Here is a 27,748-nt window from a genome sequence, read left to right as displayed (position 1 = left end):
AGCAATCTGCAAGATAAAGTGTAAATCAGGAACGTTCTCTAAAATATTTACTTTGAGATACCACATACTCTGATGTATTTTAACGTACAAAAAAACGCTACAGTCAAGCATAAGCTGCTAATTTTGTATTCTGACAGTAAAGCCACTAGTGAACAAAGAATGAAAATTTCATGGTTTTTTTTTTTTACATGCCGTATTATCCCGTATGCATTTGCTGCAAACACTAATAAATATTTCAGAATCGAGAAAGATTGACTGGAATCTGCTCCAGGAAGATCATTTTAACCTCCCTTAGGTGTAACACATTGACAAGCCTCACTTAAACAAATGCTTCTATCTGCAGACTTAATGAAATGTTAACTGCTCTCCCCCACTATGTCTGTTCTGCCCAGAAGAAAACATAAATTGAGGATTGCCTCAGTCTTATCATGTACCCAGGTGCACCACAACCTGCTAGCCTAGGCGTGGCAGATAGAAACGAAAGGCCTTTATGAAAAGCAGTGGCATCACTTGGGAACCACAGAACAGTTTGGGTTGGAAGGGACCTTGAAGACTAGCCAACCCCCCTGCCATGGGCAGGGACACCTCCCACCAGACCAGGTTGCCCAAGGCCCCATCCAGCCTGGCCTTGAACACCTCCAGGGATGGGGCATCCACAGGTTCTCTGGGCAGCCTGTGCCAGTGCAACACCACCCTCTGAGTGAAGAATTTCTTCCTTACACCTAATTCCATGTCCTTGTCTAGTTATGGGACTGTTCAGCCTAGAGAAGAGGAGACTCAGGGGATCTCAGTATGTACAAATATCTGGGGGGGGGGGGGGGGGTTCAGCGGTGCCCAGTGCCAGGACAAGAGGCAATGGGCACAAATTGGAACACGGGAGGTTCTGTCTAACCATCTAGACTTCTCTGTGCGGGTGATGGAGCACTGGCACAGAGAGGCTGTGGAGCCTACCTCCTTGGGGATCTTCAAAAGACATGGGCCTGGGCAACCTGCTTTAGGCCCAACCAAATGAGCTGCAGAGGTCCCTGCCAACCCCAACCATCCGGTGAGTCTATGTGCATGCACTTGGTGAAGCCTTACTTCTAGCCCACGCAAGCAGTAAGCATTTCCGAGAGAAGGAAGCCCAAGGCGTTGAAGCAGTAGATTCTCAAGTGCAGAAAAATTCCCAAATTAGAATCTTTGCTCTCCAGATAAATTAGATGGCAAATGCATCATTTTAAAGACATTTAATTAGCTAAGATTTAGGTTATATTATACTTGAAATGATGCAGCTCCTCTCCAAAGACTTAATGCTTTTTCAGTACAACTCTTCCATATAGATTGGCCCATGGCACTTAACTTCCTCATCTCCCTAACTTCCTAATCTCCATTCATCTCAATGAATGTATATTCCTTTTCGCAACCATCAGGATTAGAGTTTTGCTGTAGTCTGCAAATTAAAGCTACATTTTTCTCCTGTATCTTTTTCACAATCTTTTTTCTCTAAATTCTGTCTGCATTAAGTTGTACCTAGAAGCAATTTATTGATTTCAAATGCCTTCCTTCCACTTATTTCTCCTGATACCTAATACCACAGGGAATATGGATTTAAATTCCATCTATCACTTTTAAGAGAGTTAAAATATATAAGGTATTTGAGCCAGATATGTCCAAACACTTATTAAATTGTAGCTTCCAGCTATTTATTGACTTTCTCAGAACTACCTTCACACCTCATCTATTTGTTACTTTATCAGTTTTCTGAGAAGCTGGAGATATGGGCTTAAGGTACCATACCCAGCAGCCAGATAAGCTTTTGCTGTGGTTAATTCCCACCCATCATCCCCAGTCCAGATTATCAACAAAATTTAGTGCTTGTGAAGGCTCCAGACTGAGCACACCGGAAATTAAAGTTTACTGTTTATACACAACAGAGCAGGAACCAGCAGTGCAATCCCACAAGCAGGCTTTGATTATGTTTTTGCCTACAAACCTCTAGGACAAAATAACGGTTCTAAGTCTCTGCGCATTTGTCCAGGACATGAAGGAAGCCTACTTACTGGAGAAGAGCAAAGATGCAGTGGGAAGGAAAAACAAAGACTGGCAGGCAGATGTGGAAACTGCATTGCAGCCCCATGTGCCCCTCCTGCCCTTTATGCATTATTCATAATGAACAGACACACCAACCTGTGCAGCTGCCGCAGTACTTACGAGTCCGTCTGCAGTCTCTCTACCCATTCACTCCATTTCTCCATCGTTTTACTTGCCTATGCAACTGAAGAGTCTAACAGTATCTAACTAAACAAATATGCATGGACAGAAGAAAAACAAGGCACTTGTCACTCAAAGCAGTCCCTCAGAGGTTCAGCATTTCTAAACTAACACAGACATATCCACCACAGCCTCACACTCGTGATTTATGTCTTGTCTCTTCCCGATTTTGATTGCAAGTTTAATTAATGCTCTTGTGAGAGAACCAGTTTTGTTAGGTTCTGCCATCACTTGTACAACAAAAAAAACAGAAGATATTCCTCCAGTACTAGTAAGGCTGCATCCAACATGACAAGCCTATTTTGAAACTTTCAGCAGCATTTACAGTTGCCAAATGTTTGAGCATGCCAGTTCTGCACAGAGAATTGTGGCTTTATGGCCCCAGAGTGGTCCAATTTCATCAAGCACAAACCAGTCGAATACTAGTTCGAGGCACCATGCACGGATTATTTGATGGAAGAGCAGCTCCCTAAAATAAAAAGGAGGTCATCAGACAAACAACAGACCGTGTGTGAGGATCCACTTTCATCTTAGCTGGGAGCAACAACTCACAATTTCAGGCGCTGTCACTACGCAGAAGCGATGTCCACACATTATGGCAGAGTGAGCAGCACCTTCAGGGTGCATAGCGCTGTGGGGCTGTTCTTCATGTCCTTTAGCAAAAAGGCACAAGATCCCACGGACCTGTCCCATAGCCCAGGGACATAAGTCAAAATTTTTAGGTTGTCTTCTTCCCTTGCCAGGCTCCACACGGGGAGTGTCTTTCTTTTGGCAGGGTTTACCTCTGTCTTTTTTTACTCTTGAATGTGGGCTGAAGAATAGCAACAGAAAACCTCTGTTTTAGTACACAACTCAAATTTATTTGGTTGATCTATTGTTCTCTACTGTATGTTACAATTGCAACCACATTAATACTGCATTTTCTGAGTAGCCAGAAGCTGTTTTCACCTTTCCACTTCCACTAGCTTGAAGATACTTCACTTTCTTACTTTTAACACTTCAGAAGGCCTGTAGTAATCCAAAATTTCCTATTGAGAGATTCCTCTTTTCCATGTTGATAGCTGAAGTTTGATCCAGTACCTCCCATGATCAGTATCACAGATGGTGTATTTTTAACTTATGACTTCACTGTCCTTACAGATGCCTTCACTGAGCACACATTCTATCATTTACCTTTTCTTTTGCTTTCAAACACAACTTTTAAAAATAGAATATCAAGACCCTGCAAGTTGCACACCCACCCCAGCAGCTCTGACACATTATCCACTCAACTGCTTAGTAGTGACATTATTTGTTTGAAAGCTTTTGGTGAACCCTAGTGGTAAACCTTAAATAACAGTAAGAATAATAAGCCAACATAGTTTTATAATTCTAATATACAACAATAAAAACAATTTTGGTCATCTACCAGCCTTTGGTAAAGGGTAGTGATTGCTTCCAGAGAAGATATAAGCTGTTTCTGCTACCTTACCTTTGGTCTTTTCAACATTTCAGAAGCAAAAGGCTTAGTGAATGAATTCAACACTGTTAGGTATAAAAGCTAAGTGGCACAGTAACAACAGAGGACACTGGGAGGTCCATAACTACCTGGAAAGCACAGACTACCTACCTTCAATTCATGAAGTTACATAGTGTTGGGTTGTAAATAGCTATTTATCCTTTTGACTGGCCTTAAAACAACCCAAAGAAAGCTATACAACCTACAAGTGCATTAACAGATCTCTGCAGGTCAGGAGAAGGATGCCTGGAAGTGACACCTTGTCAGGACACCTCCAACATAATACAGAAACACAGATATCAACCCAACTTCAGGGTCATCATCCAAGCTAAGCAATCAGGATGTTTCTAAATTCAAATACAGCTCATAATTCAGCCTACAACATGAAAACACAGATCATGCATCATGCACGGGTCTCCTAAACACAAAAAACATGGAGCCACCTGGTTCTTCTGCAAGCGTAGACAGAGCAGACAGCTTCCTGTCTTTAAAAGCACCTCATCTACCATTTTAGGTTCATCCACAAATTCAGCCTCTGTAAAGCACAAAAGCTAACTTCAAACACAGCAAAGTATTTAACCCCTTGGATTTAACTCAAGATCCCGCTCTAAGCTCTTCCAACTAAAATTAAACTCAAATGAAAGTATTTAATGCTGTTCTACTAATAAAAACAGGAAAACAAAGGCACTGTTTGTAATGTCAAGTTCACATTTTCAGCTTGCCTTCCTCCTCATTCAAACCAGTCTTCCACTAGCATCCCTGTAAAGCTCTGTCAACACAGGTACCTAGTCAACAAGGATGCAATTTGGATTGAAGTTAAGCTCTATATGTAAGCTCCATACAACCAAGATCCTTTTTAATGTTTAGAATGCATGGCGATATAATCATACTGAATTAGCTAATCTGCTTTTCCCTCCAGTAGGAAAGCCGTGGAGCCTGTTTTTAGTATAAGCATTCCACAGAAGGCACCCTGCCTACTGCTCCAATGGTCCTTCTCTTACAGAAAATAAGTGATTACTATGAAGTTAAAAACACATCAGAACTCTACCAACTGCTCTAACTGTAAAAACAATGGCTGTGGCATTACTTTCTTTTAAACGTAAGTGCTTTTATTTTACCTCAGATTCTTAAAAATACTGTAATGTGAAAAACCTAAAGACTATCACGGCATTTCACTTGACAGCAAGCAAGCTGGGAAACATTATAATACTTTCAGATAGATACAGCTGAGATAATTCTCCCCCTCTCCTGGCTGAGGAATCTCGGAGGTGTACAGTGTAAGGCCAATTCACTCATACCAACACAGAAAGAAGTGACGGACGGTACTTCAAACACAGTGAAGAGTCACTGATAAATATTTCAAGTCACTTTTGATAATGTATTGCACAAAGCAAATAAACAGTACAAGCACTGAACTCCACAGTTAAAACTCGTATCACAAGGGAGAGAAAGTGTTTATGTATATAATGGTTGTAGGGAAGAGACAGCTGTGACGAAGAGGGGAAAAAAAGCAATATGCCAGTGGACAGACTCAGAATAAAATTCAGAAAATAAAAAACACTAACAAAGTCCTACCACCCCAGGCCAATTTCCAACAGTACTGTGGTTTTTAAACAGGAAAAAGTACTTGTTGCATCCTGGATATAATCTGTCAGCGTTTACTGTTAGAGTCAAGAGACCTTTCATCACACACAAAAGAATTCAGTTGGTTTGAAATTCCTTAGTTTGCATCAAGCATGGATTTACAAAAAACGGGATCTGCATTCCAACTTAAATTAACAGTATATTCAAAAAATACACACCATAGTATTTCATTTGTGCAGGCTTTTAGTAGCTATTAATCATCACTGAGTCTTGCAAACACATGCAAAGTATTTTCTGTTAATCATCTGGCACTTAACTCTGATTGTTGGAAGTGGCTTTAAACAGATATATTTTGTCAAAACTATTATTAGCTGTAAATTGGAAAGGCATTTATTCCTCTGTAGAGGTTCCCATAATTAGCATATCTAAAGCCACTTTATCAGGTGGCACCACCAGGAGCTTCAGGGTCCAACACCCCATACCAACTCAACCACGCCAGAGCTCCCAGACACGAAAACCCACTTCCAGCCCTGAAAGTGTGCGCAGACTTAGAGAACTTCTAGCCCAAGCTCTGGGCCCGAGACTCAGATCTCAGGAGCTCTACAACAAGCCCCTCACAGTCTGCAGCTCTCAACTGCCCCAGACGTGGCAGGCTCAGGTCTTCCAGATGCTGCAGCCCCCCGGCCCCCTGCCCTGCCTACATCCCCAGCAGCAGGTGAGGGCACCAGCTGGCCTCAAACCCAGAAGCCCCGCACAGCCTGGCACCATCCATGCAGCCAGAGGGAGTCTTGGGAGCTCTGTCCAAAGAAAGCAACTCCTGATGCAAGTCCCACATAAGCCTTTAATTCAGATTCACCCCATAGTACTGTTATCTAAGACAGCGCTATTGTTTAAACCTCTGCTTTTACTTCCAGGAAGAAAAAAAAGGAGGGGGGGGTACAGATTTCGTCCCCATTGGATTCAAACCAAGCATAGTTTTTCTTTTACCTTTCTTACAAGCAAGAAATGATCTAGAGCAAGCCCGTTTTCAAGTTAGCACAGTACTACAAATGCTCATTTCAGTGAACTGCTACATTTTTTGATTAAAATGAATGGAATTTGATTTTCATTCCTCATGCTGACCAACAGATCTTTGTCACTTTCTGTATCAACCTTAAATTCTGAACAGGTACAGCATCAATAAAGTAATTACCAGAGTTGCTGTATTTGATTTTAAACTGCACACACAGTCCAAACTCCCCAACAAATGTTATTACTTACACACATCAAATACAATTAAAGATTTGGACCAAAGCTAACACTCAAGATGATAGGCATCGTTCCCTGAAAAATGTCCTGCCCAAAAGCACATAAATTATTCACAGGTTTATCCCATGTTTTGAAGTAGAAATAAGATCATTCTACAGCAGATAGACACAGAAAACTGTAGTGTTTTTTTTTTTTCAACACTGCCAAAAAATCAACTTAAAATGAAATGTTTGCATTTCCTAACAGTTAAGATTCTCATGTCTGAATGGAATATGCTGTTGCATCTCAATTTTTGCTGAGCAATTTGAGATTGGGATTTATACTTTCTTTCAAAAGAACTATTCATTACTTCAGGTTATGAACAGCGTTTAATAATTTACTGGTTGCAACTTCCTCTCTTTCTGTTCCCCACTCTCATTTTAATGTGTATTTTACTTCCATTTTAAGAAGAATATTAAGGGTAGAGCTTTACTAATTGTGTCAATAAATAAAGGGTTAGTTCACTTTTCCCTCATTTTGTGATGTACAGCATTTCTTGCAGTCTTATACAGTAACTATTACAGATCTGCCTCTTCTGAATTTTTAAACATTATTTCTAGATGCTTAATGGCTAACTAAAAGATGTAGCTGTTTTTATGAAGTTTATTGAAAGTTTCTTGGAACCAGTTCTGTTTAATATATTTATCAATGACATAGTGGGATTGAGTAGGAAAACTTTATTATACCTCTTTCAAGCAGCTGTACATTTAATAATGCCTTTGAAAAAAAAAAATGCGTATTGTTCCTTTAAAAAAAAGTCCCTATCCTTGAATTTTACTGTTTCATTCTAATGATAATACTGCAAATAATTATGCTAGCATATTCTTCCAGTTGCTCGTTTCCCTGTTTATTTGGTAATTACATGTCCAATGTCATTTTGCTATGCATGAAAATATTAAAGGCAATTTTATTAGCAGAAGGAATCCTGATCAGCAATTATTTGATATTTGTTGCCCAGATACCGAAGAAATGAAATGATTTGAATACAAATAATTAACACATGTCAGTCTAGAGCTGAACTCCAATATGAGCTGTAAGACTTTTTTTTTTCTTAATCACCTCAAAGAAACTGACACTCTGACACTGCATTTAAAGAAAAATTCTAGAAGTTCTTTAATCCTCCATTATTTTTATGCATGTATTGCCTCAACAGAAAGGGTCATTAGCCAGAGTTTTGTCTTCAGTCTGTTTTATGGTCTTTCCTGGTGCATTAAATATTCCTGTACAAAAAAAAAAAAAATGAAAAAATAAAAAAATTCTTCCATTTTACATTTTATGGTACACTGTTTTTGCTCAAAGTGTATCCAAATATGCAGTGTTAGCTTTACTGTTCCCAGCCTTAGAACACAAAGCACTAGCATAAATACTTACATAAATCTATAAAAGGCTACATGACAAATATACAGGCAACTTGGGTCTTCCTGGAGAAATGCATTCTCTCTGTGGTTAAGAACTATAGATGCAAAACTGAAAGTGGTAGTGTTTAAACTACAGAAGACCAGCAGTAAATCTGACTTCAGGAATAATGTGTATTTGCAAAAATGGTACTGCTGTTGAGGACATGTGAAGTAGAGCATGAATCACAGAATCACAGAATATCCTGAATTGCCAGGGAACCACAAGGATCATCAAGTCCAACTTCTGGGTCCCCAAAGGACCACCCAAAAATCAGACCATGTGTCTGAGAGCATTGTCCAAATGCTTTTTGAACTCCAGCAGGCTCGGAGCTGTGACCACTTCCCTGGGGAGCCTGTCCCAGGGCCCGACCACCTCTGGGTGCAGAACCTTTCCCTAACACCCAGCCTGACCCTCCCCTGTCCCAGCTCCATGCCGTTCCCTCGGGTCCTGTCGCTGTCCCCAGAGAGCAGAGCTCAGCGCCTGCCCCTCCGCTCCCCTCGTGAGGGAGCTGCAGGCCGCCACGAGGCCTCCCCTCAGCCTGCTCTGCTCTGGGCTGAGCAAACCAAGGGGCCTCAGCTGCTCCTCATACGTCTTACTCTCTAGACCCTTCACCATCTTTGTAGCCCTCCTTTGGACACCCTCTGATAGTTTTATGTCCTTATACTGTGGCATCCAAAACTGCGCACAGTGCTCAAAGTGAGGCCACACCAGTGCAGAGCAGGGCAGGACAATCCCTTCCCTTGACTACCTAGCCATGCCATGCTTGATGCACCCCAGGATACGGCTGAGCATTTTGTCTGCCAGGGCATGCTACCGACACACATTCGACTTGCTGTCAACCAGAACCCCCAGATCCCTTTCTGCAGGGCTGCTCTCCAGCCTCTCATCCCAAAGTCTGCACGTATAGCCAGGGTTGCCCTGTCCCTGGTGCAGAATCTGTCCCTCGTTCTTGTTGAACTTCATGCAGCTGGTGATTGCTCAGCCCTCTAATTTGTCAAGACATCACTGCAAGGCCTCTCTACCCTCAAGGGAGTCAACAGCTTCTCCCAGTTTAGTGTCATCTGCAAATAATCTGTAAGAAAATGGTAAACTTAACAATGCTTTGCCCAAATATATGAAGTACTTTATTAGGGCGAATATTACATGGAGGAGTGGCAAAATATAACAGATTACTAAAAACATACTCTGCAGAATTTACAAGAATTCCCTTAGGAAGCAAGCACATTTCCAACAAATCTTTAAGAAAGCAAGCAGCTCTACAGACTAGCAGACTCTTCCAAAAGCCCTAGAACTTTACTTTGTCAGCACATCAAGCTTCTTAGTGTCCATCAATTTTTCCAGACATTTAAAAACAACAATGACCAGCAATGCCTACCTAACAATGTATCCTTGCACACATAAAAAAAGTCAAACCAGCCACCCCACTAAACCTCATAATTTCCCATGTGAGACAGCTCATCATCTTTAGAAGCCAGACCAGACACCATGCCACACCACAGAGAAGTGAGCCACCATGCCACCACAGCTTTCACTCCATAATTCAAATCATCATCTAGGAGGAAACAGCTACAGTTTCTCTCTGTCCCCCAAAGATAATCATTTTATCATCCTTATCACCATCCCACTATGAGTACCAGCTCCCCTTTTTCCCCCGTCAGAGGCAGTTGATGGATACACACCTATTAAAACTGAGCAGCAGTTCTCAACTTGTATTTACCTTTGAAGTCAGCTGTTTCTATTTTAGGGCTTAAGTCTGCGCATCCATCTACTTCAATTACACTTGATGATCTAATAAAACAGTATTAGACCTACCTATAAATGTTGTGCAGATTATAAATACTGTTATGGGCTGTATTTTCCAAATCCATTCTCAGCACTTCAAAGGTGACTAACCAGCTTGGAGCCAAAATAAAAATAGGAACAGCCACCAAGACTCCTCAGAGAAGAATTAGTTTAATCTGGTGTGGCTGAACACATAAATGAGTTCATTGTCTAAGACATAGAACATCCTAAATAGATAGAACAACCTTTGGACATGTACAGAATATGATTAGATTAAAACAAGTGTTTAGTTACTGTTACTTGAAAACTGTGAACTGTCCTAACAGACATGATGTTAAAACCTTACTCTTACTCTTATTGCTATTTTGTTATTTGAAATAAATATTTAAGATGCTTCTGTCCCTGGCCCCCCAAATATCTGACATTACATCACGTTATAATACATACTGTAATATTATGTCACAGAGTCAAGAACCTACAGGCTGCCTGACACTTCACTATTCAGCTGAATATTGCTTCTGAAAACATAACTAGGTTCTTGAATCTTAAAACAAATGTTTGCCTTTCACCCACAACAAATAGGAGAGGTGATGGGCATGAGGCAAGAAACATATCCATGGGTTTAAATAAAAGGATTTCTAAATCTCATATACTGAGCTTGTGTCACATAAATGCATATCAACTCTAAAGCAAGCTGCAAAATGGTAAACTCTTAGATTCAGAGCAAAATGACACTGAATACTAAAATTCAAGTTGTGTTTTGCTAGGTAAAGATTCTTCACTGTTCTTGTTGCTTTATTTCCCATAGCAATCATATACTACTACTGCATTCCTGTTTTACAGGATTATCAAAGATCCTAGGATAGACCTACCACACTAACAAGGAAGGGAGGAAAAAAAAGAAAAAAAAAAACACTGGTAGTTAGTTAAAAGCCTCCCTACTGATAAAGATATTTGTGGGAAAAGATGAAAATGTTTCCACATGCATCCCATTAGAAACATTGCCATTTTACTCAGCATTCCATAACAGTGGATACATCTAGAGTCATTAAGGAAAAAAACAACTGTATGTCAGAGAAAACTGATTAACATAGGAAACGAAGATTGTCACTGTCTGGTAAGTGCTGCTCTGGCACAAACTACTCCAAAGTAGCATAGAGGCTGCAAAATGCACACTTCATGCAAACTTTGATGCAAACAAGTAGGTGTTTAAGACATATTTAAAACATCACTACAGAACAGAATCAAAAATGCGAAAGTCTGCAGTACTGTCAGAACCTAATAAAAATTACTGATTAGTGCTAAGACTTGAAAGGAAAAGGCAAATTGTGAAATTTTGCTGAAATAAATATTTACTTTTCCCTGTAGAATATAACTGCTGTAGGATTTTTTTTGATGTTTTGCAGAACTATTTTCCATTTTACTATAAACATAGCTAAAAGAGTCACATAATTTTTTTCATGATAAGCATGACCAAGGTCATCATGAACCTGACCAGATCCCACATTCTTCTAGGTAAGATTATATACACAAGATGGTACAGACCTCTAAACTACCACTAAACCAACCACCACAGAACTCAATTAGAGCTCATTTACCACATAGTACGTGGACTATTTTAAGATCGTTACTTTGACACAGCCTAAACACATCCTCTAATTTGAATTTTACGTTACGAAGCAATACGAAACTACGAAGCAATACGAAGCAGTCAAAGAACTTCTCACACAGCTAACCTCATGACAAAAATCACCAAAGGTTTGAGGTTGGAAGGGACCTCTGGAGGTCGTCTATTCCAACCTCCTCACTCATGGTTTCCAGGATTAGCTGCTCCATAACTTTCCCAGGGATCAAGTTGAGGCTGATCAGAAGCACATAGTTCCCTGGATCCACCTTCTTGTCCCTTTCTCCCTCTTGCCCTTCTGAAGATAGGAGTGACATTTCCCTTCCTCCAGTCCTCAGGTTCCTCTCCCAGTCACTATGATCGTTCAAAGGTGGTTGAGAATGACCTCTCAACGTCATCTGGAAGCTCCTTCTGCATTTGCGGGTGTATCCTATCAGGGCACATAGACTTACGTATGTCCAGTCTGTATAAATACTCCCTAACCCAATCCTCTTCCATGAAAGTTAAGTCTTCCTTCCTACCAACAAAAAGCATTCCTGCTGCAGGTGATCATAGTCTTGCCAGAAGTCACCATGCCACAGATCTAAGTTAGAAAGCAACTGCAGAAAGAGATGAGGTGGCCCAACCAAGGAGACAATAAACCCCTCAGCAAAAATGGATGGAGAGGCACAATCCATAAGCCTGACACCATCAGAACATCAATGTGTAGCTACAGCATTAACAAACCTTAAAACTCTGAAGTTGCAGAAACCTATTTGATCATAGATGAAATTGTGCTAACTTAAGCCATAAGTTAAAATCCACATAAGAAGCTATTTTAAAATGAAGATCGCTACTGATAAATTAGAGGGTTATAAGAGTGACTGGTTAAAGTAATATTTAAATAATGCTTTCAGTTCATCTCGATAATGAAAAACAAGCCTTAAAACCTATAGCGCTGATTAAAAGATAGTTGCAATGCTATACCTATAATAGAAAAAAAAATGGAACAGCTACATAGTCTCAAGGAACAGATGCTAAACACCACAGAAAAACGTAATCTCAGTCACAGGACTCTGACTCATACAGATAACTTATACTGAGACAGCTTCAAGGGTACTGTTACCCTGTTCCCACAGTCTGAACATCCAAGTTATTTGTAAAATGGATCCCAGTCAGCTCAATATTTTACATCAAAAAATAACTACAAATGCAACTTAAGTTGTCCTTGCTCTTGCACCAGAGCTGTTGGCAAAAAACAGATGCTATTAAGTAGACTGTATGTAACACTCACAAAGTTGTTTTGCAGCCATAACAAGAAACAGAAGATTCACTCTGCAAGAGAAATGAGCTGGAACACTGAAATAGGCAATAGATGTTTGGTCTATGCAGTGAAGATGAAGTCACCTACGCAATTAACTTAAAATCCCTCCTCAGCTTCTCTTCCAGCAGATTTAAAATTTTACACAGTGAAAAAGGATAAAAGCCTTCCACATTTGCTAAAAGGTCAGACAATTTTTAATTCCTAGGACATTAATATTTCAGGTAAGTATATGGGGAAGATTGGAACAGGGTCCTTCTCCATCTTCTGTGGATACTTTGTGCCACTGTAGAACGAGTTTAAGATTCACAGAATCACAGAATCACAGAATCGTCTAGGTTGGAAGAGACCTCCAAGATCACCCAGTCCAACCTCTGACCTAACACTAACAAGTCCTCCACTAAACCATATCACTAAGGGCTACATCTAAACGTCTCTTAAAGACCTCCAGGGATGGTGACTCAACCACTTCCCTGGGCAGCCTATTCCAATGCCTAACAACCCTTTCAGTAAAGAAGTTCTTCCTAACATCCAACCTAAACCTCCCCTGGCGCAACTTTAGCCCATTTCCCCTTGTCCTGTCACCAGGCACTTGGGAGAATAGACCAACCCCCACCTCTCTACAGCCTCCTTTAAGGTACCTGTAGAGAGCGATAAGGTCGCCCCTGAGCCTCCTCTTCTCCAGGCTGAACAAGCCCAGCTCCCTCAGCCGCTCCTCGTAAGACTTGTTCTCCAGACCCCTCACCAGCTTGGTCGCCCTTCTCTGGACTCGCTCGAGCACGTCCATGTCCTTCCTGTAGCGAGGGGCCCAAAACTGAACACAGTACTCAAGGTGCGGCCTCACCAGAGCCGAGTACAGGGGCACAATCACTTCCCTAGACCTGTTGGCCACACTGCTTCTTATACAGGCCAGGATGCTGTTGGCCTTCTTGGCCACCTGAGCACACTGCTGGCTCATATTCAGCCGACTATCAACCAGTATTCCCAGGTCCTTCTCTGCCAGGCAGCTTTCCAACCACTCATCTCCCGGCCTGTAGCACTGCTTGGGGTTGTTACGCCCCAGGTGCAGGACTCGGCACTTGGCCTTGTTGAACTTCATACAGTTGGCCTCAGCCCATCGGTCCAGCCTATCCAGATCCTCCTGCAGAGCCTTCCTACCCTCGAGCAGATCGACACAAGCACCTAACTTGGTGTCGTCTGCAAACTTACTGAGGGTGCTCTCGATCCCCTCATCCAGATCATTGATAAAGGTATTAAAGAGGACCGGCCCCAGCACTGAGCCCTGGGGGACTCCACTAGTGACCAGCCTCCAACTGGATTTATCTCCATTCACCACAACTCTTTGGGCCCGGCTACCCAGGCAGTTTCTAACCCAACAAAGCATACGCCAGTCCAAGCCAAGAGCAGCCAGTTTCTTGAGGAGAATGCTGTGGGAAATGGTGTCAAAAGCCTTACTGAAGTCAAGGTAGACCACATCCACAGCCTTTCCCTCATCCACCAAGCGCGTCACTTGGTCGCAGAAGATCAGGTTTGTCAAGCAGGACCTGCCTTTCATAAACCCATGCTGACTGGGCCTGATCGCCTGGTTGCCCTGTAAGTGCCACGTGATGACACTCAAGATAATCTGCTCCATGAGCTTCCCTGGCACTGAGGTCAAACTAACAGGCCTATAGTTCCCCGGGTCTACCCTCCGACCCTTCTTGTAGATGGGCGTCACGTTTGCTAGCCGCCAGTCGACTGGGACCTCCCCTGATAGCCAGGACTGCCGATAAATGATGGAAAGCGGCTTGGCCAGCTCCTTCGCCAGTTCGCTCAGTACCCTCGGGTGGATCCCATCTGGCCCCATCTACTTGCGTACATTTATGCCAGCATATGCAGGGAAGCACTGAACCACCTCCCCAAAGACCACTTAATTCCAGATGTTGTATCCAAAGACTTTAAAAACAGAAGATGTACAGGCATCTGAGGAGCAGAAGTTTAAACAAAGGACGATCTGAAAGAACACCCTCACTGCAACTGACAGAAAGGTTTATGTTTATAATAATCCTACTGCTCTCCAATATTGCCTTCAGTGACATCATTCAAACTGCCTCTACTTAAAGGTATTGTGCAAACGTAACTATCCCAAACTAAGCAAATAAATCTACCAAACACACTTAATCCAACTCTTTGGGGTATGATGGTTCTCTCATGCTAACAGAATGGAAAGCAAAGCAGCCTAGCAAATTAAAACTCAAAAGCAGCAGATCTTTCCTTGGTCTTCCTTCCCGTTCTTCTTTCCCCTCCAAACACAACAGAAAGGCAATGGAATATGCTTGTCTCACAGTTCAACCTCTCACTGGAGAGAAAAAAAAATCTGCTGTACTCAGAAAACAGAAATGTTTGTTTGCTTTTTATCTAAATGTTACTAACAGGACTCAGTTTAGAAAAACAGGAGAAAGAACACAAAAGTTTGGATGATTTTTAGTCAGCTTTCTCATTCCCTGTTGCAATTACTTTTAGTAAAATCAAGACAATCAAAACATTTTTAAACTCCTTCCTCAAGTAATTTCTCTTATACACACAAGTGACCAGAAATACTGCTACCCAAATACTAAAACCAGTTCTTAATCAGTACAAACATACATCCTAAATCTCAGTAGTTAAATTTCAGACTTATTCTCAAGGCATTTTATTACATATATAAAATCTAATTTTGACATCATTAACACATTAAATTTGTATCTAAAAATATTTATTGGAGAAAATGTGTATTTATCTGTTTTGTGGTAAGTTTCAAAACACCTCTTCCCTCCAAGGTACACCAAAAGACTACCTAATACACTTTCTTGTTCTACCTGCATAATCAGATCAACTTTGAATTTCTGACATTCATACAGTGTTAACATCAATGAACGTGATGAAAAGGTCACTATTCTTGTCTGTTAATCACCAAAAAAGTAATAAAAATACATAATATTTAAAAATTAATCTGTACAAAAACAATTTTTGTTCCTTTCTCTGAACTCAAGTTTTATGAACTGCAGGTATGCTTTTAAAGCCAAAATGTGCAAACCATAGGCAGAACTCAGGCTTACAAACACTGCTGCTTGTTCCGCCTAGTGCAGTCTGTTAAGTTAAATAAGTATTAAGCCACCACCAATAGCAGTAAATAATTTAAAAAAAAAAAAACCAGCAATTTTATTAATTACAGAAGTTCTTCAGTCCCATCCTAGTGGCACTGTGGAAGGCCACTGGTGGCAAGTAAGTCACAGACAATTACCACAGGTAACTGCTCTATGCCACAGCCTTACAAGACTCCCCTTTTGTAGCAGCCCAAGCTTTGGCAGCTTTCCTCTCTTTCTTGCATGATGCTCTCACTGAAATGATATAACTGGCTGTGTTTGCACAATCAGTCAGAGAAGGAAACTGACCTGGGATTAAAAAGAAATCCAGCAGACAGTTTTGGTGCTGATCTGCAGCAGTAAAAGAAAAGCAGCACATCTGTACCGGCAGCTGAGGCGTGCTGGTGGAGCACAACAAGCTGCTCACACTGGTGCTGTGGCCTACACTGTGCAGTACTCAGTGACTCATGTGTAACATCAACAAGCCATACAGCTTGAGCTGTCCTGAAACTTCCAGGACAAAGGAGAAAGACCTGCAGAGCTGGCTTTGTTTTGTTTTGTTTTTTTCCCTTGGCACAGGTCCGCTTCTATTGATATTCAAACATCTCCAGATGAAGAAAACTATTAGGCAGTGTTGAAGAGTGGCACAAAGCTAGCTAATTTTATTTCATTAATAATCAACAGGGGGAGGTATTGTAATTCCTAGTCCCAGAAACTGCAAGCAATTTTATCTTTGCACGGCACCGTTGGGTTCTGATCATGGTAAAAAAGAAGCAGCCAAAACAGTAGAAATCCCTTTCCACTGCCCGAAGATCTCAACATGCAGGTAAAGGGCATTAGGACTTATGAGAATGGTTAAAAAAAAAAAATCAACTGTCATATATGAATATGCTAATATGTAAATGAGTTAATGTTTAGCAAGTGTACTTGGAATTACCAAAGTAATAAAAAGCTACCACAGCTTACAATTTACTGAAAGCACTTCCAATTTAAAAACATAACTAGTCATACACATGCTCCCACTACTTTTACACGTAGACCTGAGATCTTTCCATGCATCCTGTGGAACTACAGAGCACCTCGCAGTAAATTTTCTTAGTGGCTACTGACAGTCAGGTGTAGACCACAATTATTCTCCTCTAGTTGTTGAAAAAGTCTAGGACTTGATTAACTTTTCAAGGATTTGAGCAATCTCGATTCAAGCCTGTATATCTGAAAGAACAATGAATATTGATTATGCTTTAGAAGGAAAGCAGACATAATATACTAGGAAATACACTGAACACAAATGGCAATTTTCTGTCAGTAACACAGCAAATTGACAGCTCATGCTATCAGTCATGAAAGCTGCAACAAATCAGAGCACCAAAAATATGCAAAGAAGCTTCTGCAACAGACGAGTAAAAGAACTAAGGCGGAAAAAAACAATTTATCTGCTATACCTCCTTTTCTGCATCTGCTATGAAGAATAAGCTTCAAATTTAAGTCTTTTTTAAGGTATAGATGTCATGTAACATTTGAAAACATGCCACTAGCACATACACGTGTCACTGAAAGGTCCTATGGACAGAAACACTCAGTATTCCCCTCCTAAATTTTGTATTTGTTACAAGATACTGAGTAATAGGTATTTTTTTCCATGTGCCTTCCAGCCAGTAATAGGTCATGCATAAAAGGAGTTAACACACTGAACTCTGTGTAAAGCTTATTTCACTGAACAGAAAGCAAACCGCATGCAAATTTCTTAACTGCAAGTATAGTGTGGGGCTAATAAGCGCATGAACACTCCATTATGCAAAATCCATGCAAATACCTATGAAAGACTAACTGGGGAACATTCAATATGCAAAATGCATGCAAATATCTATGAAAGATTTTAACCTGGGCACATTGCCTGTCAAACCACCTTTCTGTTTTGTGTACACTGTAATACTTTTCATATCCATAGCATCTGCACTCCTGACAATACAAAACACTAGGCGACTCAATCGATTAGGCAAATTACAAAAAAATATTTTGAAAAAAAATCAAACAACAGTAAGAGGTCACATTTGCATAATACACTGACTGTTTGCAGATGAAACTAAGTTTGCATGGGCTGGGTCAAATGGAAACAATCAGAAAAGATGGTTACTCCATGAAAATGCACTAATACTGAAAACTGAGACAGGTTTGTTAGACTTTTTAATGAACAGGTCTTTTTTCCTAAAATGAAGCACGTGTAATATCACCTCCTGCTGTCCTTATAAATAATGCAACTTGAGTACATAGTGCAGTGAGAAGCAACAGTGTAGGAAAAATACAAATATTCCTAAAATTCTGCCAGCCTCAAATTAGGAGGCTTACTGTGGCACCAGATTGCATACCTGAGTTACTGAAATATCAGAGCACTTATTCCATTCTTCGTTTTTGATAGCCAGTAGGCCCAAGGATCGATACCCTACTGACTTTCACACCATTCACATAAAAACAAACTGGTCTTGTCTCCATAATGAGGCCTCAATAGTGCTTTCAAAGACAATTTTCAATATACCCATAGAGCCACCTACACTCCACCTCTATCTAATACTTCTCTGATCTGAGAAAAGGCATGAAATGTATAAAGGAAGACATTCCTGTAGAGCATCTAGGTCTCTGCCTGCCAGTCACATCATTGGAAGTCATCTACATCATTACTGGAAGTCATCTACATCTCTACCAGCCACTGCTACATCACCTACTGAGGCAACAACATTCCCACAAAAGACACGGTGTGCTAAGCGAGCCTAGTTTAGCCCTCAGAGGGCTTTCTGCTGACAAACAAAAACAGTGGTACAGAATTAAAAACAATTGTTGTCAATAAAGTTGACTTGCTGCTCTTAGTATTCTAGGCAATCTGGACTCAGTGCACACACTGAGCTGCCTAGAAGTCCTAAATCACTCCCAAGAACTGCCATCCCGTAGCTGTCCTTGTTAGCCAAGGGCAGCGGGTGATGCTGCAAGATTAGGTTTATGTTCCTGCTTAAAGGACAAATGACTCACCAAATCCACTAACAGATTTCTGTTCACTTCAGTTTCTTCCACTTTTCAAGAAGGTATCATTCAAGCCTCAAAGGAGGCTTTATCACTATTATATAAATCTGCCTATACTTCCTAAGACCTCTGAAACTGCAACAAATCAGCCCAACTGTGCATAACCAGGAGACTGAAATCTGTGAATATGAGAAGATATTTTTATCCTCTAAATGAGGTAAATTTGTGGAAGACTAAGGTAAGAGAATAGTTTCCATTACAGCAGCATGAATAGAAGCCTTTCTCTTTAGGCTGGTAACTTGCCAAGTGGAAACTATAACCCCCTATCTCTTAATAAGGAATTGGAGTAAATCCAATGTCTGTTGTAACTCAACCCTGTACTTCTAAACTTTTCCAAATTGCTGTGCCCCTCTCTCATAATTACTGATTTACTGAAGGTGCCACCTCACCTTCAGCGCCACCTACAACGAGTAACTGGTGTACAGAACTAGATAATTGGCAATAAAGCCACATGTCAACAGTCAGGAGGGACACGTTGGCTAGCTGGTGCACCATTACAGTTCAGGGCATTGTTTTAAAGTTATTTGCTGCAGGCTAACGTGCAGGCACATTACTGCAGCTCAGCTCGCGATAGTAAGCCACTAAACCGCAGCGATTCCAGAAGACCTCTGAGTACAAGAACCACCTAGTCGAGCTGATGGCAGAATAAGCAACCCAAATTTATTTTTACCAAGTTTGCAATGTTGCTGTTTACCTCATGTACTGTTAGTTTAATTCCTCTTTACTTCAAATACACACACAGACACACTTAATTTTCAAATTGTTTCATTTCCTAACTCAGTGCTAAGATATTTCAAGTATTTCAATCAATACTGAAGCTCAACAGAAAAGCTACCTTCCATTTGAAAAAAATACAGCTATTGAAAACATTTGAAATTTCACTTCACAAAAAGTGAAAAGGATCCATACAGCATTAGAAACAATACTTTTGTACTAGTTTCTACACGGAACATTTTTCCCTTTGATGATACAGTCAATATAAAATGTTTAAAAAAATCCTCTAAATGTCAGTGGAAATGTTTCTACTTACTATTTGATTTTGAAAATAAGTGTGGGGTTTTTTGTTTGTTTTACATCATTCCCAACTGGAACGATGAATGTGGCTATCTCCCATTCCAATCTTAATGTTATATTAATTTGGCACTAGATGCTTGATGAAGCTGAAAAATAGCCCAAAACACATTAAAAACCTAAAACAAAGCTTCTTTGAAGACAACGGGATATTTTCCATCTTTGATCAAAGCCTTTATTTTTCCACCAAGATGTACCACTTGATGAAGGCTGCAGTCAGAAGAAAAAAATGCTAAAAATGAAATCAATTTTCCTTTAAACAATTGTAATTGTGAACAGTTGCTTCTGTCAAAATAGAATAATGTAACATGCTGAATTTCATGCCACCATGGAAATAGTAGCAAAATCTTAATTAACCATTACCGTCTTTCAACAACACTAGCCGCAAAATGTTACCACTTCAACACTTGCAAACATTTAATGCTATCTTTAGGACGACTCTGATAGTTTGAAACAGCTTGGAACATCATCTTGATTTAAAATGTAAGACAACAAGGATTCAAGGTTAAGCACAGTTATGTAAAGCTACTTGCTTTGTGTTTTACTGTAGTGGAGAAGTACAGCTTAACAAAGCTTTTAACTCATGAAACAGCAGGCTGCTTTAAAACCTAAGTCTCAAAAGAAGTTAGAAGCTCTATACCAAAATCTTTCTTTGCTAATCATAAAATATACTTCTTTATGTTTAAATAATTGTGCAATTTTTAAACAGACTTCCTCCAATTTTTAATTTTCACATTTTCATACATTAAAACCATTGCTAACCGCTTTTATCTACCAAGTAACTAATTGTTAACTTTTCACTGGTCATTTATGTAAATCTGTATTTTGGACAAAAAACAAAATGTCACTTAGAAGCAAGCATGAAAATGCCACTACCGCCTCCTCCTTTCACCTGGGCAGTTCTAGAAACAGGACCTAACAGTGTGCTGTTGGCATCTTTCACTCCTTCCGCTGGCTCACTTTCTCCAAAAAGTATCAACAGATGCTTGTTTGGCATTAACAACTTAGAAACTGTCTTAAATACATGACATTATTGTTTTTGTGCTAGTTTGCATAGTCCAATTTTCTACCCTAGACTATGCGTCAGTTTGAAATAACATCTATACCAAAGAAAAATACACACTCAGCAAATTTGCTACCTTGAATTTTCCTTAATAGCGTTTTAATTCAAACAGGTATAGGTATTGGTACAAAGAACACAAGGAAAAAGTACTGTGTATCTCTTTCTCGTGTGTGCTTTGGGATCAGGCCAGCAGCAATACAAGTCTACAGTATTTCATACACAGTCTTACGTTTTAGGAATACAAAAGCCAAAATAGGGTTTCTTTTTAGTCCAACAGTGAACAAAGCACGAAAAAAACAGTATGGTACAGTACAGAGATTTGTATACAGCTTTTAACTTTTAAACATTATGAAGAGCTTTAGCTTCTTACTAGCCATGCAGCCATGTGTTGTATTTAAGGAAGTTCCAGAAATTACTGTGAAACTGTCCAACAAGGACTTAATTCTCTGTGAAGAAAATACGGTAATTTTCTTAGGAATTTTCACACAGGAAATTATGATATTTTGTTATCTAATATTATTTCTGCTTATTAAAACCCAGTGATTCTATGATTTTATGGTACAGCAGACATTTCTTTGTTCTCCAACAAAACTACAAAAATTACAGTATTATCTTGTGCCTACAACTTCCACATACTCCTTGGACACTTGGCTGAATCAAAAATGGTAGTAGTAGGCTAAGCTTTTTTGCTCAGTAATTTCTTTATCACTGACATGCTGGTCACAGCTAGCCTTTTTTGTCTAGTGGTATGGCAGAGTGGCACCTAGACTTTTTTGGAAAAGGTACCAGAAATATAATAGCAAGGGAGTTACGAACCAAGCTGCTTCCAGAGCCACAGGTAATGCCTCATCTAATTTATTTGGTGGCAAGGCGATCTCTCTACAGAGCTTTTTAGTGCCTAACACGCCACATGTTTTTGTTATTTACAAACACGGAATTTATTCCTGAATCTTTAGTCTCCAAGATACTTGCAGCAGTGAATTTCATGAGCTAAGCTTACAGAGCATACAAAAGCAGCATATATTATGTGCTAGTTTTTTGTCTTAGTTGCATGCCACAGCACTAATAATAAGCAATTGTATAAAATTGATATTTTTTCCAATGCTTCTGCTGTAGTATGAGAAGAAACCTCACTTTTGAGCATTTTCTACAACCACTTCATTTTCACAGCTCCCCTAATTAACTGTATTTGTCCAATAACTCTGAAAAACACTGCTCATACCAGCACTTTAATAATAGGGGCCAGTAAATTAAAAAGGAGAGCGTTCGTAGGATGCACAAAAAGACATCATCATCTCTAGGAACGAATCACATGCACTAAACTGAAACAGAAAATAACGAGCTACAATCAAATTGGAAATGACTAGATCAATCACCAGACTGATAATACTGATTATTTTTATTATTGTTATTTTACAGAGAAGGAAAAATTAACATTTTAGCTTTTGTAATCCTGTCCCTTGAGATACTATAAGGCAAAAAAATAAAAAAGCAACTTTCAAGCAGCTTTGCTCTTTTTCTTTCACCTTCTTTCAAACAAAAACATGCATTTCACAGGAAAAAAAAAATAAAAGAATTTTCAAAACTCTTGATCAATGCAAAGTGAACTCTGCTTTTCAGCATGCTCCTCCTGTCTCTCCTCCCTCTACACCCCCTCCAAACAACCACGTAACCTTTGAAACGAGCCCTGACAAGCTGCCTATGGAACTGCTGTCTGCACATCCCATCCATCCATCAGCAATAGCATTTGTTTAGAGAAACGAAACACACAGAGCTTCACTCTCTTGAGAATTTAGCTAGAGCAAACTGAGATGTTACCGCCTCCAGCTATTCATTACTGCACCTCAGCTGGAGGCTCCTGTACTCACAGCAATTCGGTGAGCGGCCCATGGGGAATTTTTGTCCTCCCTTTGACTCCCCACCAGCGGGAGGTGAGACCATGACACCTAGGCCACCCTTGCCAATGACCACCCCAGTGCTCTTACCCCCGGTCACACGCAGACACAGCAGAAAGAGCTGGCGCGGGAGCGGAGCAGCCCTGTTGAAGCAAAGTGCCAGATCAGGCAGAGGGTCCCAAAGGCCACCCGTTGGACTGACTTGCCCAAAGATGCAAGAGCTCAGGCCTTGGTCTCAGCATGCCATCCAACTTCTACCCACACGCACCTGGAGAAGCCTTTACACGTGCACAAGTGCAGCCATTTACTTCTGATCGCTAGAACTGAGTGGATGTAGATGAAAAGTGTTATTTCCTTACAGTGTCCCTCCCCAGGGCAGTCTACCCCCTCTCTGAAGGTCAGTGTAAACACCACGTATTTAAATTCTTCACATTCTGTATGTTAAACCAGCAGACACCTGCCCCAGAGAGAGACGCCAGAGCACGCTGTGTGTTACTGGAGATCGGGGTTCCAAATGCCAGCTTTTCATATCAAAACAAATCAGAGGCATGTCTTTCCTACAACACAAAGCAATGCAGTCAAGCAGCTGGCTATCACAGATGGCAAGCAGGGGGGCCAAGAACTCTCTGCTGTTATTACTACTTTGTATTTGGATGCCTTAACTATGAAGAGAAGACATTTTACCCTGTTACCTCAGGGCTCATTAATCCCAAAGAAAATAAATCAAGTAAACCTTCCTCATGCTTAGGATACCTTGCAAGAGAAATCCTACAGATAAACGACAGAATTTGGTGAAAAACAGCAAACAAACATCACACACTTATGATAAACAGTGGCAAATTCTTTTTAAGGTACACAAAATGAATTATTTTAGAATTCAAGTGCTTTAATATAGCAGTATAACTGTTTTGTGCCAACTCTTGTCAGACAGCATCTCACAGTAAAATTTGTAACATAAACAGTAAACGCTCAAAATTACAGAGGAGATTTGCTGTTTAACAATGAAAGCCTTTGTCCGCTTATTCGACATCAACAGAGGAAAGACATCTAGCCATAGAAAAAAAAAAAAAAACAAGATGTGTGTATCTCCAAAAAACACTATATGCTTTCTTCAAAAATTCATAGGATAGGCAGAATTGCATGAGGCACAAATGACCTTGGTAGTTTAACACAACTGAAAACTAGAAATATTCTTTTAATTGTTAGTACATTGGCAAAACAGCTTTTCGATAGTCTATTAAGCTTTATTTGACTGATCCTCAGAAAATGCATTCAAAATTCACACAAGTCAAATAGCAAACACTTTCAGAACTGTACACTGCAAGACTGAATTTTTCATAAATACAATTGTCATCTGATTTTAGAAGCATTCATTCTTTAACTATTCAAAAACAAAAGTTCAGACAACACGCACTAAAAATGAACTCTCCGAAACAAGTGAGTTTACCCCAAGCTGCTTTTTTATGTAAGTGTGGTATTTTTCAAATAAGGAAATTAATTTATTATACATTTATAAAAAACACATTTAATCCTTTGCATTGCATTGCTAAAAAGACTCCCCACTAAGCTGCCTAAGGCATTAACTGGAAAGAAGCAAATCCTATGGCATAATCTAAGGTTTGGTGCATAATTTAAAAAAAAAAAAAAAGTGCAATTTCAAAAGACACTCGTCATGTATTATGCATAAAGACACAAGTACAAGCTCCGGAATTGGAATCTTCCCTCTTAAATAACAGTGCTCAGCTCCTGAAAAAACTGCCTGTCTCAGGAAGATCTCAGATCCCAACCACAGGTACCAGTGAAGAGTGAAGTAATGGTAGGTTTGGGTGGGTCTTCTGCTTGGTTGGGTGGTGGTGTTTGGTTTGGTTTTGTTGTTGTTTCTGTAGATGTTGTTTCTTCTGTGGTTTTAGTTGTTTTTTTTTGGGGGGGGAGGGAGGGAGCTTTTTTCTTTTTAAATCCAAGCTAATGCTATGTAAGAGAAAACCCTGAGGCACATGTCTCCAAGAGTTAGAAACAGAAGGATGCAAGAGGTTTGTATACCTTATCTCTAGAAATAATAATAAAAAAGCTTAAATAGGTCTCTGCAAGCTTACTTCTATCCAATCAATAGCTTTATGATCAAACAAAGTCTCACTATTACATCACCAAAAGTTCTTTCTCCCTGTCTTTTAGTTCACATTCTGGGAGACGAAGAAAGGAAGACCGCACTGAATAACAGTTGTCACAATTTTTGCCCTCCTAAGCATGACCAGTAGGCTTAAAAGTGTCTAAGTCAATGTCTGAAAAAATACATTCGGCTTTTTATGCCCTGGCCGTAGGAGCTCAGATGAGATTACGGGGGCTATACTTTGTAAGACTGTTTGATGAATATTAAACATGGAATTGTGACATTGTGAAGGCCCTGCGGCAAGGTAAGCTGGAGGTGCAAGATTTTTTCACGTGGTGTCATGCATGACAGCATTCAGTCTGGCATTATTGTTAATACCTGGGTACTACTTTCTAATTGCAAGTCATAAAGTTGAATTTCAAAAGACTGTCATGTCATCTGTCTTTAAAACAAGGTGCTGAATAATCTAGTCAGAAGAGCTAGATGATGTGGAGTAAAACACTTAAAGCACTTCTAAATCATTATGCAAGCACTTTTCAGAATTAAATTACAAGTGTGACATATGGCATGAAATGAAGGATCTAGACCACAATGCTGTCAGTACTGTTAAAACCCTGTATCATTCAAAATATGAACAAATTAGTTATGCTGCACTTTAAAGTGTGGTACGTTCTGAAATAACAGTATACAAAGCTATGGCTTTGGCATCACGGAGCTCACAGTTTAAGTGAGGTGCTTGCACACTAGCAGAACTGTGCTGGTGAGGCTGGCAACATCAGGTTACCTACTACAGGCACCAGATCCTGTTCCTCGACAGTACAGTTACCCAAAATCTGTATTCCAGTGCAAGCTCTCTCCACAGAGTTGACAAACCTATAGTTGTTCAGTATGTCACCAACTCCACCATAGCAGATAACACGTTTAACAGTCTACAAAACATGAAAGTACTTTCTTTTTGGCTTCAAAGGCAGAAGTACATTAATTTAACAATATTTATTTTTTCTGTAGAATCACATGTACCTAAAACAAAGCAGTCCAACTGTGGCAGCAAAAAGGACAAGATCCATGTTGTGCAATTCTCTCCGAGACCTCCCTCCTATTCCCAGCGTGCTATGCCTACTTTCTCCCCTCCAGGAACCTCTGCCCCATGAAAACAACCTGTACTAATCCCCTTACAGAAAAAGCTCTTCCATTCCCTATTCACAGCTACCTTCTTCCCCCTGCTTCTCCCTGTTCCCCAATTCAGATATACACCGCTGCCCATGTATAGGGTCTGCCTCCCTTTCCTCCACGTAGTGGTAGCTATCACCCTCCCAAGGCCCCCACAAACAACCAGTATAGAGCTGCTCTCTGGTTTTGACTGCAAACAGCAGTCACTCACCTATTCCTGCAGTAACAGAAAGCATTTTAAAAAATAAACTTTCTTCCTTTTTACTTTTTTTTTTTCTGAAACTCGTGTGTGTGTGTGGTGGTGGTTTGTTTCACAGGTATGAAATTTCCAGTCAAATATCACTAAATTTGGTTTTAGGGAACTGGCTACTGTGGTAGACAGTGAATAAAGGATTGATCACGCTCTTTATACTGCTATTTTCCAGCAATGTGTTCGGAGGCTCTTCCGAATTTTGTAAGTTAAAAGTGAAAGGGAAGGAGCTCCAATGAGCCTTAAAATGGCAAAGCTGCGTCCATGTGTTTTAATCAAGGTGAAGGGACCTCATTTGCCCCGTTGATCCTTCCACCTCAGACAACGCAGAAGAGACACCTATATTCTAGAATGTGACTCCAAGATACTTTCTTTGTATTCTAAGAAAGCTGAAGGTACAGGCTCAGTGTTTAAAACCGTGCACCACTTCCTGGCTTTCTGGATGCTGACACAGCCAAAGGGGCTGCCCATAAGGCTGGGGAGATGTGAAGCACAGCACCAGCTGACACCAAAGCAGCCTCCCCATACGTGGCTGGTGCACAGCCCCAGCACTGACCAGAACGCAGCGGTGGCTGCGAGCCGGTCTGCCCCCGCCTACGCTACCAATTCCTACACTCTCACTCCCACAGTCCACAAAATTCTGAAATTAATAATAATAAACTGAAATTGAGGGCCATTATGTGGAACCTCAGTGAAGGAAAGACTATGACCGTGCATTTTCACTACATGATAATTTTGTTCCTCTATTGCCAAAGCTCTCAATATGCTACTTAACGTCAGGATACCGTAACCAAGTAACCTAAAATAATTTGGAACTGACTGAAATTCAGTTTGAACTGACTTTTCAGTTTGATAATCATTACTACTATAAAAGTGTTCTACCTGTAAAAGTTTACTCATGCTATTTTATTAAAAAACTACAAATATCATTTTGTGCTATCTTTCAGACAACAGTTTTGGAAGTCAGCACAAATAAAAGATGACTTACAAGGGGAAAGAATATTAAAAAAGGAGCAGTCCTGAAAATTATTTCCCCATTGGTCCACATTCCCATTTACTTCTACACCTCTGCACTGGTCGTCAGATAAGAATGTGGTCTCCCCACCCGCATACCCTTTTGTCTTTAAGACAACCTATCCCATCAGATCATTGCAGGTACACAGAAGATGACAGACGCCATTTATTCAGAGCTTATTTTCAATGGAAACTACTTCAATCAGATGTAAAAACAACAAAAACATTCTTCAAATTTTAATTAGCTTTATTAGTTGGAGCAGCAAATCTCTGAACTGA

At 40.2% G+C, this 27,748-nt stretch overlaps 1 protein-coding gene across 2 annotated transcripts in view; it reads right to left on the bottom strand.

Annotated features, from left to right (window-relative positions):
* CDKAL1 (CDKAL1 threonylcarbamoyladenosine tRNA methylthiotransferase) overlaps positions 1 to 27,748 on the bottom strand; it is a 436,369-nt gene that overhangs the window by 369,976 nt on the left and 38,645 nt on the right. The window lies entirely within an intron of this gene.

The sequence above is a fragment of the Anser anser genome (genome assembly GCF_964211835.1).
Source record: "Anser anser genome assembly, chromosome: 2".
Classification (NCBI taxonomy): domain Eukaryota; kingdom Metazoa; phylum Chordata; class Aves; order Anseriformes; family Anatidae; genus Anser; species Anser anser.
The sequence above is the reverse complement of the archived record's forward strand: the minus strand, read 5'-3'. Positions and strand labels throughout refer to the sequence as shown.